The following is a 17,453-nucleotide window of genomic DNA, read 5'->3' as shown; positions in this document are numbered from 1 at the left end:
AGGTTGCATGCAGGTACCCCACCTTCCTGTGCATAGATGTCATTCACTGGGTTGTCTCATATATTGATCATGAGATAATGACATTGAGAAATACCAGTGGAACATAGCTTTCCACCTTGAGGACGAAAAAATACCATCAGATATATCACCTGCCACAACCGATGAATCGCATGGATGCATTGTTCTTCGATCCCAACAGCAATGTGAATACTAGAGATATCATGAAATGTTGGGTAAAGGAGCCATAGAAGTTCAGGATGATACTGAACCAAGTATATAGGACGAGGTTCTCAGGAAGGCTTACTGACTCTTGGTTATCTTCGCATGTCGCTTGTGTGGTCAAGAGAGAATGGAAACCTTCCTGCAGAGTTGGGTAATTATATTATATCAGTTGGAAAATTAAGGAAGGCCCTTCAACTGGTCGGACATGTTGACTCTTCAGCTGAAAGTACATGTGTCTAATGCTCGGAGTTTTCATAAGGATGGAGAAGCAAGATTATTTATGTCTGCATACCTACTTCAAGATGCAATCTATGCCCAACAGCAATTCCTTGGCATGGGTTGGACATGGACACCATCAAAACATGTTTTGAACATTTATGCAAGTTGCTCTCTGAGTGCAGCTACTGAGGAGTCATGACGAGACTATCTGACCACTTCATCACCCCGTTGTACAAGATGATCTTCGAACAGGATCCACCTTACATCTCCCAAGAAGCAATGTAGGCATTGCTCAACATTTCATATTGGTATGCATCACCCGATGACACCTCCATTAGGATGTTTGGCGTGGAAAAACTTCTGCATGAGCTACCAAGGTTTTCCACGGAAAAGTTGGTCATGCAAGAGGTTGCATACCACATCTCCACATGGTTATCAATAATATTGCACAAGAGGAAGAAGGCACCATGGCCCACTCTTCCCTTATGGATTGGGTTGTACGAGATTTGTACTTTGAAAGATGTAGTTGTTGAGGTCAAGGACTTGAAGAAGTTCAGATTCAGCACCAAGAGTTTCAATCTATATGACCCTCACTGCATATGAAAAGAACATTGTATGAAGGTGTACTAACCATGGATCCACGGGGCATGTCATTGGCCAGAGGAAGATCCTTGGATTTATTTCTACAACTCCTTTAGGCTCAATGAACTAGTCAACATAGTGGTAGAATGGAAAGCATCACTCCAGGAAGCAACACCACAGGAAGCAACAACCACAGCAAGAGTGAGCAACAAATTGAACAAGAAAAAGGTAAGAGGAAGATTGTCAAAAGCACAGAGGTAGAGAAAAGCTACAAGTTTAAAAAGGATTCACTTGTTGAGAAAGTAGCTTTGGAGATAGAGACAAAGAGGTGACAACGCGAAAGGAGAGTAGCATAGAGAAAGAGGGAGAAGCAAACATTGGAAGAAGTACAGAGAAAGTTGCAGGAGGAAGAGAAAAATCTCAAAGAAGAACAAGACTTGCGCAAAAGAGAGAGGGGAGTGCAACAGGAAAAGGAACAGGAACAAGAGGAAGTGCAAGGCGCACAGTCAGAGCAAATTGCACCGATACAGATTGAAGACTCAAATTTTCCAGCAGCAGATGAAGAACATGGTGAGCAACCGCAGGAACATGAACTTGGTCAACGAGATGAATAGATGATTGAATAGATGATCTAACAGATGGACATGGAGATGGTACAGGAGAAGAAAGATTAGGATACCGACCTCATGCCAAGAGCAGTTGAGGTCGCCCGATAAGCTTCACCACCTTCGGAAGCAGAGTAAGTCCCAAGTGAACAAGAAGCTACTCTTCTCCTTGATGATGATCTAGAGATGAATGTGTGAAATCTGGCATTTAACGAGATACAAAATAGGATTGTACAAGCACGAAGAAGGAAACTTTCGAATGATCATACATCACCTTCACACATAGAAGAAAGGGTGATTGTACCAGATGTGAGAAGACATCTAGTTTCCATGGCAAAGGATTCTAAGGCTTATGCAGAAGCCATGAGTTCAATAGTCAAATTCTTGATAGTAGAGAATGATCAAATGGGGAAGGACTTATTAGAGGCCAAGCAGAAATTACAACAGTTTGCGGGATCCTCTATGATAGAGATGAAGAAAGAAATAGTGGCAGAGGTATCGACTTTGGAGGCCACCATGTAGATAGTGTATAACATATTTGTCACTGTGTACACAATAGTTGTCCGTCTATATGGATTTTAGCAGAAGTGCGCACAGACAACCCAAACTCTCAAGGACATTCATGTTGCTATCGTGCACATGAAAGAGTTGACAATGAGGTATAGGGGAGCTTCACTTTACTTGCACAAGAATATGAAGCCAGAGGCTGAGCTAGACAAAGCACGAATTTAGATGTCAATCTAGAACTACGAGCAACTTCCTTTTCTCATCACTAGCATCGAGCCTTCCTATGCATGGTTGTTCAGGATTCTGGATGTCATAGTGCGAATGCCCAAGATCCCTTCCATCAGAACCCTCATAGAGGACAAGAGGAAGAACCAAGTCATGCTGGATTTTGATGAATACATAGAGTAATTGATGCACAAAGCCACCAGTGATGACTTGCAGCTCAGCACAAAGAACTTAAAGAAGTACATCGGTGGTCCAACCACACTCAAGACAATGTTGTGCATGCTTTAGGATGAGCTTGACAAAGGTTTCAGAACCATTTTACCCGGAAGCCATGGAGGCAAGAGTTCGCTTCGACAAAGACATCATCAAACGATGCAGGAACACTATAGCGTAGTACCAAGCTTGGTATCAGTTCGTCATCAAATATTACTGCGAGGAGGTTACCGACTTGATCTTACCACAAGACCCCGAGTGATGTTGTTTGTCTTGTTAGGCTACTCAAGCCTACTTTGTCCCACATGGGTATATGTGGAAATTGTATTATTGTAAATATGTTGTAAGTGAAATTCCATGTGTCATTAGTGGAATGTAAACAGTCACTATTGTAATGTGAAGAGTCATGGGGGTAGTCCAAGAGTCAAAGGGGAATGTCAAGGGTCACCCCACCATTTGTTATATTTAGAACCTCATAACTCATACTACAAGCTTTTGGGAGACAAGCTTTTGCTAGGCATTGCTTAGAGAGGCCTTGGAGAGTAATGTAATGAGCCTTGGCTTCTCCACAATGCAGAGAGAGTACATCTCTTTGGAGGGGCAGGTGGTGTTAACTGTAATGTTCCACTATTGGGGCTAGTGGATGTCATGGTGTATGTATGGATGGAACTTTTACTTTATATAACATAATAGAGCTAGCACAAAACATTTTCATGCATATGTTGTTATTGTAGTTGGACTAATCTGGTTGCTTTAGCAATGTATGTTATTTGACTTACGCATTTGTGTATGAAGTATTTTGTATATGATTGTATGAATCTTGTTGGAGACGTCTTGTTGGTTTAACCCATCACCTTGAATTGTAGACTACTCCACTTCCATCCCATGATGTCAATATTCTCGTTTGATCCTTTCATGATGCATACTATTAGAGTGTTCTAAGGGACACACTTCCTTTCCCCTTCACGTGGTATAACCCCCATGCATCTCTCTTGACTTGTCGCAAGGTCAGACACTTGCTTCCGACAAAGTTATCTTACTTACCTCTGTGCACCACCGCAGTCAAGGCACTACTGTACTACCCACTATTGGGACTCCTACTCCAAATGGTGTGGGGTCTAGTTGGGACTTCTTACCAGGGAGATCCCTTGACATGTTGGCAGGTCCAGCACCGTCAACATTTCTGGTGCTAGAAGGAGGGCCAGATAAAAAGTTGAGTCCTAAAAGTTTGTTTTGAATCTCTGCACATCTTTCATGACTTACATTACAATCAAACATCTAATATGTCTATCTCATAGATGTGATTTTAAAGTGTCAGAGGATCTCTACAATGAATTATCACATAATACATATGATGGTGAAGGTGGAGCAACCTTGCTTAGACATGAAGTTTCCTTCATGGGCTTCTATGAAAGGAATGAAATCCATGAGATCACATTTCTTGCTCACTGTTCGCATTCACATTCCGAGGGCACACACTGCAATGGTGTGTCAAATTACCCACAACATCCATTCACTCTTATGATCATTTTATCTGAGAGTTAGCCCGTGCTTTATATCGTTATGATCCTAAAGCACTCAATAAGAAAATTCTGGAATTACGGAAAGCACCTGATGAATCCCTTTTTCAATTTTGTTTTCGATTTCATAATCTCACATTTCAAATCCCTGAAGATGAAATTGATTGAAAATTTCTTAATGAAAGGTTTTGATATCTTCTTCACATATCTGAAAATCCACATATCTTAGAATAATTTGAACCTCTCCCAGTATACCTTGGTGTTAGAGCTTCTAAATCCAAGATGGACAAGGTTGTTGTCACAGGTGACCCTCTGTCCACTTCTCATCAAACAGCTCTAGCTCTGCAGTGCGAGGTGGGAGAAGTCTCACGCACATATGTTGAACTATTCTCTCAACCTATGTCCTCTCGTTCTGTTGATCCTCTAGATTGTACTGTGTTGTTTTCTCTCATTCCAGACTTCACATTCGTTGTTCACAAGGATCAAGTTTTCAACAAAGTTTGTGTTGCGCAACCAACCTGCACTATCATTTATGATGAGTATGTGTTGGAATCTGAAGAAGAACCCACAGTGAAGGATTTCCTCCTTCTATCCGCACCTCATATGTTGTTTCTTGATATCTTTCGTGATTCTGCCATTTTTTATTTTCCTTGCGAAAAATCATCACCAGATGTACCTACTTCTGATCATTTAAAGAATATACCAGATGTCAAATCGTAATTACATTGCGGAGAGGACACATATTACTTTTCAAATCCAAGCAATCTTTCATCTGTCATTTCAGGAAACATAGAGGGTGAACATCCTTGTTTCCCATCAACCCCTTTGTATGATTCATCAGACCATGAGGATGTTGATGAAAATATCAAATTTTTTTATTGTGGTTGTCATGATCTCTTTATTCCTTCATTTGATCACGATGCTGATTCATTCGTCGTTGATCTTTCTAAGCCACCGATATTTATTGTTCTACCTACTGACGAAGTGGAAACCCCTCAAGATGTCGAGGCACTTCAACCCGAGCCGATGGTTATGTCAATTTCTTGTTGTCTTGAGGTCAATTCCCCTTCCGATCATAAATATGTTGAAACACCCCAGGCTCCTCATCACTCTCTTGTTTGCATTAAAGATCAATCTGATCCATAGATTTTACATCATCCACTTGTACCGCACGATCCAATCACTCATGCATTGCAGGAATCATACACAATGAGCACTCTTGTAAAAATTAATTTGTCTTCCTTTTTCATGTTTGCTCATTTTTCATGGTCAAAAGAGTGTAAGTGCTCATCATCTACACACAGTGTGTTGGAACACCATGGTACATCCACAAAAAGTTTGTCTTGCGCTTTTACTCTTTTATTTTCCGTGGACACATTTAAACTTTGAATGTGTGTTGGTTTACATGTTTATGTTTCTTTTCAACCATTCCTTCACCAACATGGGTCAACCAATGTGTTGGTGGCTGCATTAGAAATATCACTTTACGTGAGTAGGCCCATGCACTATTTACTTTAGGAGTAGGAGTAGTGTTTGATTTCTTGTTTACTTTTATTTCTTTCTTTCTTTGCTTTGCTTGCAAGTTTTTCTATACTTACTTGTTTTTATTTTTCTTTACTTCTACCCTTTGCTTTCTTATTGGTTTTCTTGTTTGCACCCATAGGTTTAGCTTCACATGAAACTGTGTTTGGCTCTTGAGACAAGCAAGGTGAAGTACAAGAGGACTTGTATCGCTATCAACACTTGGTTATCTATTGTCCTCTCTCTTTATTAAGAGCTTGTTGTATTTATTCAATGATACCCTGATGGAAAATACGTTATGTTCAGAGTGAACCTTGGTGAAAACACAATGCTTGCAATTTTAACTAGTACCACCTACTCTAATCGTGCTTCTATATTCGGTTAACCCTTGTGAGCTTAGTCAAGTAGAGTAAGGTTAGGCGAAAAACCATAACAAGTATGTCAGAGTTATATATAACATACTTCTCTGAAGGGACAACCTCTTCTGCTCTTGATAATTCGGGATCCCTCTTCTACCTCAACCAAGTGTATTCATTTTACAAGCTTGGTCTGATGTGTTTTTTATTCAATTTTTTCTTTAAGTTGGTTTGTTTTAGAAAGAACGTCTCTTTAATTCCTGTAGAAAAACTTTTAGATCAATAAGGTAGATTTGTTATCTCTATTAAAAATCCCCACAAAAGTGCCAGTGTACGACAATCACAAGAGGAAAAAGGGCACATTTGGCTTAACTATTTAACTCCCATAGCTAGCTCTCTTGCCAAAACAAAGTTTGAATCTTTTGTTGAGGGACTTGAGATCGTGTAAGCCTCATCTTCTATACAAATAGAGATATTTTTCCCTAGGGGATATATAGAAGAATAGTTCGATTCCAAAGATTTGATCCTTCCTGACTCTCCCAAAGTACCTTTAGAGGAAGAGGGAAATTTTCATTGGCTCATGAGGATCCTATTAAGGAGGAGGCATCCATTTTTGAATTTCCAATTATAAAATCATAATAAGGAACTATGATAAATAATATATTGCATTCAACCTTACCCAACTTCCATTGTTTATATAAAGAAGACCCAAACACCTTCCTCTTTGAGCTCAATGTTCTCTATAGGTGTTATGATTATGCATAAGATGCCAAAAAATTGATATTTTTCTTGTCGTTCTCAAGAATTATGCATTGCAGCTTAGTTCATGCATCTTGGTAGAGATAATATCCACACTTGGGAATAAATGAAGGGAAGTTCCTAGAAAAATATCAATATTATTGTAAGGAAAATGATTGGATGGAGGAAGTCTTCATAATGACTCAAAATGAATATGAATTCATGGAATACCATGTTGAATGATTCAATTGCGACCTAGAGTAATAAAGACAAGGAAAATTGGCTCCAGAAACACTACGTGTCTTGTTGCTCTACAAAATTTATGACGATTGTATTGATATCTTGAACGTGATGGGTGGGGATATGTATCCAAGTAGTATTATGATGTCATTCTTGAATTGTGTCAAAAATATTTTGGAGTGACGTCAAAGAATAGGAAAGTACTAAGAGATATATTGGATTATTATTATTATTATTTTTCTTTTATGTCTAAAGGAATCAACAATTGAGCTAGACTCATGCTTGCATGTCATGGAGTCGATTACAACCACTACCATTATAACCCCCTAGATGAACCATGTCACCCCGCAACAAATGGCCATAGGTAAGAAACTAAGTATTTAAATATGAGACCTTGTACTCACATTCCCTTTACATTTTCATAGGCTTGCTAAGTTACCTCCCTCATGAGGGGGATTATTATTATTTTGTTTCGTTACAGTAACACCCACGTGGGATTTGAATCAACAATATTTTTAAGAGTTTCTTAAAAATGAACCCATTCACCATCAATCTAAAGACCCATGGACAACATATTGGTAGAAATTAAAAGAGGTGTTGGTAATGAAATAACTAGAGTTAAGATTGGGAACATGCTATAATAATTCAAGAATATTATACTTAATGCACTCAATTCTCCATTGGACATGCTACAATTGAATAAGAATAAGGAAGGAGAAGAGTTGGATTTGGAAATATTTTTCCCAATGTCTAGGAGAAATCATCCATTGAAGGAATTCCTACTAGATCACATTGAGTTTTGTGTGATTTATAGCCAAGACCATGCCACATGCAAGTGTTTGTATTTACCTAGATTGAAAGATGTGTATTAGGAAGCTGATGAACCTAAGCAACTGTATTTTGTATCTCAGAAGCACCCATGGCAGTCCAAGCCTCAAGGAATGATCCAAAATCAATATCAATATTATAATTTGTGCTGATTTAGTCTATAGTTGATGATGATGTAGTCTATAATTGCTAGGTTACATTGTTGCTTAGTCCTTATTTCAAGGATTTTTTCTAATTCTAGTATGATTTTCCCTTCTTTATTTATCTTTGGTACACTTCCCAAGTAAAAATGAATAACATGGTCATGATCTTGATTAGGTGGAAGGCCCTTAGGCATTAATCCAAACACCTTGGGATGATTGTTGAAAACATTAAGGATATTCCCTAACATAGATGATATTGATGTTTGAACATTTAGTGAACATAATTGTGTTATTACACCCTAGTTCCCATTTTGAGTAATTTTTTCATTCCATTAGAGATTATAGATTTAGAGGATTTCCCTTGGATTCCTCTGAGATCAATTTAATTTCCTTATGAGGTAAATCTTACGAAGAGATTTTGAAAATTAAAGGTCATTGTTCCCAATGATTGTAACCATTGTCCCCCTGATACAATATTAGCACCACCCATTTGTATTGCAGATCCAGATGGTTCCGGAGAGGCTCAAAAATCAAAATCTTCAACTCTAAGTAAAATCAAGTCCAAGGCATAGATCTCATTGTTTTGAATCTGGAGGCACAAACAACACTCAAATCCGTGTTCGTATAACCAACTTAATGCAGTTAAAAGTTCACAAATTAAAGCATAAAAATGGTACCCATAAAGCATACATGGTAGTTGACTAGCCAATTTACCAATGACACATGACACTCTATCATTCACTCTTATCCCTACAGAAAAGACAAAAAAATAATATTAAATAAATCCTATATAAAAACAAAACTATTTAAAAATGGTTATTAAAATAAAATAACCATATAAAATTGAAAACCCATATGATAACAAGGTCATTAAATAGATACCCATATGATAACAAGGTCATTAAATAGATATGATCCAACTCATATAAAGGCCACAATTCAAAAGAAAAAATATTAAAATAAACCATGGTGGGTGGCATGTGGTTATAATACCAACGTATATACATATATTAAAAATGTCCAAGCCTTGAAACTCAGAAAATCCGTAAGGACTTAGAAATTGAAACTTAAATTGTTTTCACTATGTAAGACCAGAACAAGGATTCTCTACCTCCAGACAAGTCATTGCCCAAGACGAGATTCCAGAGGCAAAGTTGGCTGGAGCATGACGAGATCGAGATTTTTAGCCCATTGTTGAAAAAATCCAATTGTTGAACCCATTGACCAGGAACCAGATGACCTACAGTGCGAATAAATTTTATCACTTCCCAGCAATCTATTATTAACAAGGAGCCACTGTCGTGGCGGTAGTCCCTGCCGGGGTCTGCAGGGAAGTGCAGAACTTGGAAAAGTTGGCCTGGTGGAAATTGTTCCAAGTCTGGAAAGGATGGGAGGCAGAGGTCAAGGAATAAATGGAGTGAACCACAAATAAGTAATTGATATAAGTCGCTGAAGGCGGGCAGGTACTCTCAGCCGTAAATCATTTCACAGTGGATGCAAATAATACATAGTAAGAAAATAGCTATGGGGCCAGTTTGTTGACTGGCTACATGCTGCAGAGCAGCGACCATTTGCATCCATCTGTCCAGGTATGACAAGAACGATTATGAACTTAAAGAAGCTTTATTTGAATGAAGATGCTAAATAGAAATGCAGAAAATGATTTAGGAACAGGGTTTGGAGATACAAAGTGATCCCTTTCAATAATGCTCAACCACAAATAAACATTTTGTTCAATGTTGACTGAAAAATTAATTGCCTAGACTGAAAAATATCTTTAAATCTTAAAACCAATAATTCATATAAATCGATGTTTAAACCTTAAAACCAGTTATTCATATAAGTCGCTGAAGGCAAGTAGGTACTCTCAGCCGTAAATCATTTCACAGTGGATGCAAATATTACATAGTAACAAAATAGCTATGGGGCCAGTTTGTTGATTGGACTATGTCAGAAGCACTTCTTGTTGCATTAGTTGCATCAGCAACAGCAATTCCTATGTGTGCCTTTTTTAGCCTGCAATCGTTTAACAATCTCATACTTATGCTCTGCAATGACCAGTCAAAATCAGGAAGGATATGGAATCAAACACTAATTAAGGAAATGAAAAAATAAAAGTATCTGAAAAAACACAGAAGTAAAAGATAATTGTTGCTCACCAGGGAAAACACTAGCAAGACCATCAGCCTTCTCTATCAGTTCATCAACTGGCGAAGCTACAATTGATTCATCTTTGTCCTAACCTAGTAAAGAGGATGATGGATACATGTTTGGACCCATGTGCAGTCGGCAAGTTGTCTCCTTGACAATATCCAATTGATCTCCTGATGAACATTTGCAAGTAAATAGTTAAATGTTGGCTCGTTGCATTACAAAAATAGTAGTGAAACTGATGACAACATAAGCTCACCATACCTATGATCATTTTGACATTTACAGCAATAAAATGCCAGGGCCCTACTGGACTCTCCTTCCTGCCCTTTGGAACTTGCTGCAAAGATTTTGAGATAGTTATAAAGATATACATAATCAACAAGAAGAACTTACTGGGAAGATTCAGCCCACGGATAAAGCAAAAGAAGCCATATTATTAACCTGATATGCAACTGCAAGAGAGCGAAGTCCTCATTCAGCAAAGTTGTCAATAACTGTATGAACTCGCCAGTCAATTTGTGGCTTATTATGTGCGAGGTTAAGAATCTAGCAGAAGGTATTTGGTTATTTCAGTTTTAATAGAATGTGTACAAATAAGTTTTGAAGCACTTTCTAAACAATACAGCCCATTACCAAGTCTAATGAAGAAGGTCAAACTTCCAAACAACAATACCTGCTCTAGAGCACGTTTACTAACTTGATGCATTTTCCCTTCATTGTCAATATAAGTGAGAGCTGTCCTCTTGTCAGTTGGATTAAAAGGAAGAAAATGCAGCTCTTGAATGGCTGCCCGCGCCTTTTAGATGCATGGATGTTAAAAGACACAACAAAAGATACAAATCAGTAAAATAAGCATAGGCCTGCTTATCAACTAAAATTTAATATGATGACATAAAAAAAATACTTGCGTCCTTAGGATCCGTAAGCATGCCAACAATTGTTGCATCAATGGCATCTTGATTCTCTATTCTCGATGCTCTTGTAGCCATTAGGACAATAGCATCCTTGTCATATCCTTTCGTGAAAACCTATTCATGACAACAATTAGTAATTGATACTTGTTTGAAGGAAACTAACAGTACTAGATCATCCAATATTACCACGAACCCTAACTAGCCAATTTGGTACAACTGCAGTATCAAAAAAAATTATGTATTTATGAAATAAGAGAAAGGACAAAAAAAGAATCAGAAGTCCAGAATAAATACCAACCTTTTGAAAGTGGCCAACTTGGTTTGTATTGTTGACAATATGTGCTGGTTTACCAAAAAAGGTATGGACCCCAGTAGCAATGACAACACATTCAAGTTCACCCTGTTTGCAAGTAGAGCTAGAATAAACCCCATTGCCAGGACCCTTTGTTACTGGTAATGACTAACCATTGAGGGCAGACTACACACATTCAAAAATATTGTCATAAAACGTGGCTCAGGAAAAGTACCAAAACAGTCGAAGTTAATCCCAGAAACCATATAAAAGCATACCGAAAATTCCAGTACTTGTAATCAGAAATAAGAAGTAAACAAAAGGATTGGATTAAGACCTGATCAATCTTTAAAGGATCTCCTTCAAGAAGACGTGCATGCGCAGGAACAATATCTCTAAGTTTGATGCTGATTATGTCACCAGGAACAAGCACTGCTGCATCTTCTTCATTCCATTGTCCATCTCTGAGAACTTGTTAAGTTCAAAGTCTTAAGTCATTGACCAAGGAATTTAAAACTGCAGCACCCATGATCTTAAGAGGATTTTGAACATCCAATTGCATGCTTCCCCGCAAAACCAAGGATAGAAAACTGAAAATATGGGGGCTGCCACTCATACAAAAGATAGTGAACAGACCTTGCTCTTTGGATCAAACACTAATTAAAGATATACATAATCAAGAAGAAGAACTTACTGGGAAGTTTCAGGCCACGGATAAAGCAAAAGAAGTCATATTATTAACCTGATATGCAACTGCAAGAGAGCAGCAAACTTGTCAATAGCTGTATGAACTCGTTAGTATTCAAAAAATTTGTTTATATATATGTGAATAAATTAATCCATTAACAAGCATAGGTGTTGTGATTACCATGGAAACTCCATCAGAGATTATAGGCATGAAGTACGGTTTAAACCTCTCAGTCACCAAGAGAATTAATAAGAACTCTCATTAAATTTACCATGGTTCACTTACCACGCTGATAACATACATAAAATTTAAAGTAATGACCCAAGATGAATAGGGGGAGAAATACCATAAATTGACTATGAAAATCACTATGAAAATGAATTAAATGCTTTGAATGAGAGCATGAAAAGACCTTGTAACATAGAAACCGTCAAGGTGATTCTCCTCCATAACCAGTTGACAAAATGAAACTCAACACAATGCAAGTTAAAAGAGGCATAATACTAGGGTTTCCAATTTGAAATCCTTACCTATAACTGTATGTTTTGAAGGCAAGGTCACCATATGGCTTTCAAAACATAGAAGTTGACATGCTTGTGACTTAAATTAAAAATAATCATGTAAAAATATGTACTCAAAAAAATTGTTTATATATATGTGGGTGAATTAATCCATTAACAAGCATAGGTGTTGTGATTACCATGGAAACTCGATCAGAGATTATAGGCATGATGTACGGTTTAAACCTCTCACTCACCAAGAGAATTAATAAGAACCCTCATTAAATTTACCATGGTCCACTTACCATGCTGATAACATACAGAAAATTTAAAGTAATGACCGAAAATGAATAGGGGGAGAAATACCAGAAGTTGACTATGAAAATCACATTGTATACCTGAGTAGTGAAAATAGGAATTCTAAGATAAATGAGTTCATGAGTGTGAGATTACAAAGGTAAAATTGAGCTAAATGAATTAAATGCTTTGAATGAGAGCATGAAAATAGCTTGAATCATAGAAACCCTCAAAGTGATTCTCCTCCATAACCAGTTGACAAAATGAAACTCAACACAATGCAAGTTAAAAGTGGTATAAGACTAGTAGATCATCCATGTCAACGCTATAACGAATGGGTTTACTGCATCCAAACATTAACAAGTTGCAATCGTTCGTGTTTTTTCATTCTCTATGCAAACATGCTGCTACTCTTTGGATAGCCAATACATACCAACAGCCTCCAGCTACCTGTAAAAATCTTGGTCTCTTCAAAATGCCTTATTTAAACCCAAGAACCCCAGTTTCCACAAAATGCATGATAATGGTTAAAGAGTTTCAAGGAAGAACTTGCCAATAAAAATCTCAATGGATTGATGTCTATCTATCTGATTTATTGGTGTTGCAAAATTTTGCATGGGTCATGTATTAGTGGCAGAGCTATTTATATAGCAGAATTTTAATCTGGGAAAATTCAAAATTAATATACTTTGAACTCAAAACTCAGTAAACTCTAAGAGAAATTTGCAGCAGACACGAATTTAAACCATAGATAAACATTAAAAAGCTTCCCCTTAGACAAAATCCAATGAAAAATCCAGATATAATTTATTGAAATGGATGTTATTTAACTATTCGAAGGTTTTGACTTACATATAATCAAAATTTGTCAAAACAGTAAAACACAATATACAACTCAAAACAACTGCAAGATTTGTAAGAAATAAACAACGCTTACTGAAAATTTTGTGATTTTATTATGGTTTGAAGCGTAAAGTTACATCAGATATTATAAAATATCACAATATACCATAAGATAGTTTATATATAAGTTATTTTGAAAAGTTTCTGACCTCAAAACGGTTGGAAGCTTGAACTTACATGGGACGCTATAAAATATCCTATCAAATTCACGGCAAATCCCCACAAAACTGTACCAAAAGTGTAACCTGTTACTCTTTGCATCCGGCGCATGAGGCAGACAGAATGGTAAGCCTTGGGTAGATATTGAAATAAGAATATTAGGAGCAGCACTGTCATAATATAAGTGATTTCTCCCGTTTTTATAAGGTCTGGCACAACCAACCAGAACACCACCTGCACAAATAAATAGGCATTCAGTAGCAATAGGAATTAGAATATGATAAAGTCTATGTAGGATTTATGGAAAAGATTAAATAATTATAATAAAAAAACTCTTTATACTTCAAGATAAGTTCATCTTTGTGTTCACCTAAAAAGATATCTCGATCTCTATATTTAGATAAAAATCAGAGAATCTAAGAATCTAGAAATATGTAAATCCAAAGACTGTCAATCCAAATGCTCTAAGAATTTAGTAAAATGCCAATCAACACCCAAGTGCTCTAGGACTTTAGTAAAATGTCAATGAACACCCAGCTACTACAAGAATTTAGAAAAATGTCAATCAACAGCCACCTGTGGAAGTGGCAGTATGACAAATATATCAAACCAAAAGCCTTTGAGAGAATGCAAGTAATGGAGAGCAATTAAACGAGCATCCCAAACAAGTTTCCCAGAGCCCACTACAAGTAATTCCTTTGACACATATGCAAGCCTGAACTGTAACCAAATATGCCATAAATGCAAGGCAACACTGGTGGAACGCAGAACAGTCACGAGAACAGCGAACTTCCCATCTAGGTAGATGCACATTAGGTGTTTACTAATGGATAGAACATAAAAGAAAAGGGGGTCAATTGCCAATCCAATGGCACACACAGGAAGAATAATCATGTTCCATCTCTGGATGGCTTTGCTTCTTGGGTCCAATACTATTCCAAATATCCGTTTATCTCTCTTCCTTCAGTGCAGGCATGGCTGATGAACTTGGCATTCAGTTGGAAAAACAGAGGAACCTGCATTGGCTTCCCAGTGGAGATGGTTGCTCTTATTACAGCTAATGGAATGGAAAGCTGGAGTTTCTATCTGGGTGCAAGCAAAACACTCCTCTGCTGATGTGCCTCCAGATCTTGACAGGGCAGGAGAGGCCACTGCTGCCATTGATTCTTCCCCTGCTCCTTGAGATATATTGCCTCCAAGAGGTGTTGAATTTTCTGTGCCCCTTGAAGTTTTGGAAAGCTATCTGCAAATATACTTTAGGTCCAGTCAGCGCATTCTATTGCGAGATCTTAGTTGCAGCTACTCTATAAATATTTTTCAATCAAGCAGACTATAACATTGAATATAGGAATTTAGATTACTTACCCTGCAGCTATACTCTTCAAAAAGGATGACATGCTTCTGGTTGTTATACCATTCTATGACATAACGGTTGTTGCAGTGAATAAATTTGCAAGCCAAAAGACCAGGTGGAATCTCAGTCCTGAATCAACACAGAGGAAAAGGATTTAGGATTATATAGAAATCTTGCAAATCAAAGCATTGCGGCCTTTCCTTTATATTCAGGTTTAAACACACAGGAAAAGGATTTAGGATTATGTAACACGTTGTACTTGATGCAGTTACGTAGATCAATCCAGATTTAGTGCAAATATAGTTAATGCAGGTAGGGCACCAGCGTGAGAGGAATCTGAGAAATCTGTTGAAGTTAACCAGAGAAATGTATATCATTCATTCTCTACATCACTACTCAGCTGGACGTTTGCAAATTCTGTGGAAGTTACCAGAGATGTATATCGGCCATTCTCTCCTTCGCGCTTTCTAGATTGGAAACCATGTGACCACTCTTCAGATTGTAAATTGGAAACCATGTCAGCACTCTTCAGATCTATGGCATATTCAAATGGTGTCTGGGATAAATTCTTTCCTGGTAGTGCTACCAGATTTCACGCAAAGCGGTCACCCTGTAGCATTCGCTTCGAAAATATAACTCTACGTTTGACTTTGGATCACATGTGTTTAATAACATGCAAAAAATTTAAGCAAATTGTACAGTTAACAATAAACAGAAACATAGGTAAAATAAAATAATACCAAATGAAATACAAACCTCTGTGGTGCCTTGAGGGCAATGTACGGAGCTGTCCGTTGATTAGCAAAGCTCTGTTATCATAGCTAGTTATCAGTGGATTTTGTATAGCACTATGCCATAATTCCATCTTCAAACAACATATGTTCATTTTAAAGTCCATATAGTTTGGTGCTATTTATAAAGTTTACCTGGTATGGTAACATATTGCTTCTAAGTAGTTTGCAGTACTTAATTTAATAGAGGAAAGTGCCATAGTACAGCAAATTAAATAAATTATTAATAATTAATAGATCTATAGAGGGAAAATAAATTATTAATACTTAATAGATCTATGCTAGGTATGGATTATTTAGGTTTAGCTATTAAAGCAGATATTAAGCTATTAATACTTTGATATATTTAGCTACTAAATCAGCTATTGATACTTGGGACATCTATGCATTTCGATTTTGTAGTGAGATGAACGTACCATTACAACTGTTCACCAGGGTTCCAATTCCCTATAATCCAACCCAACGTGTATATCATAGTAGCAAAGAGAGAGGATGCTAGGTTGAAAGTGCTAAATAGTGTGGTGGAATCTGGCAGTTAAGCCCATGGAAGTTCATTTTTGCAATGTAGCATTTCAGTGTATGTATCTGAAACTAGGGAAAATTAGGAAAAAAAACAAATAAGAGATGCCACCTCCAGAACTTCATAACTTTCAGGCATAACATAGGAAGAAACAGAAATGAATAACCGATTCAATATACAATTTGTCATTTAACTTCACTGGATAATAAGGACCATGTTTAATCAATCATGGAACCTTTGGTGTTCGCATTCAACAGCCGTAGATACAAAATGATTGCTGATCTGATGTTGCATTTGTTGTATTCAACGATATAATTTAAACCAAACATGGTACTTTTTAAGATGGAGCAAAAATATAAATACAAAAGGTGGCAAGACAATGTCTGATTGTCAAGCTTCAAGCATGTTGCAGAATGCCTTCCATTTGAAATACAGGACAGAAACAGAAACAGTACAAACACACATGCATAAAGACTTTCCAGCCTTCTTTCCTGAACCGTTACCTACATTACCCAAGAAACAAAAACTAACATAGCTTTCAGGCATAACATAGGAAGAAACAGAAATGAGTAACTGATTCAATATACAATTTGTCATTTAACTTCAGTGGATAATAAGCACCATGTTTAATCAATCTATGGAACCTTTGGTGTTCACATTCAGCAGCCGTAGATACAAAATTATTGCTCATCTGATGTTGCATTTGCTGTATTCAATGATATAATTTAAACCAAACATGGTACTTTTTAAGATGGAGCAAAAATATAAATACAAAAGGTGGCAAGACAATGTCTAATTGTCAAGCTTCAAGCATGTTGCAGAATGCCTTCCATTTGAAATACAGGATAGAAACAGAAACAGTACAAACACAGATGCATAAAGACTTTCCAACCTTCTTTCCTGAACTGTTGCCTACATTACCCAAGAAACAAAAACTAACAAAACAAGATGGCTTACAACAA

At 37.1% G+C, this 17,453-nt stretch overlaps 1 pseudogene; it reads right to left on the bottom strand.

Moving 5' to 3' along the window:
* Positions 1-9,899: 9,899 nt before the first annotated feature.
* On the bottom strand, positions 9,900-14,987 carry LOC149150801 (plasma membrane ATPase 2-like; annotated as a pseudogene).
* Positions 14,988-17,453: the final 2,466 nt, after the last annotated feature.

Source organism: Pinus tabuliformis, chromosome 9 (assembly GCF_031772625.1).
Source record: "Pinus tabuliformis cultivar Carrire ecotype Pingquan chromosome 9, CPIR1, whole genome shotgun sequence".
Classification (NCBI taxonomy): Eukaryota; Viridiplantae; Streptophyta; class Pinopsida; order Pinales; family Pinaceae; genus Pinus; species Pinus tabuliformis.
The sequence above is the reverse complement of the archived record's forward strand: the minus strand, read 5'-3'. Positions and strand labels throughout refer to the sequence as shown.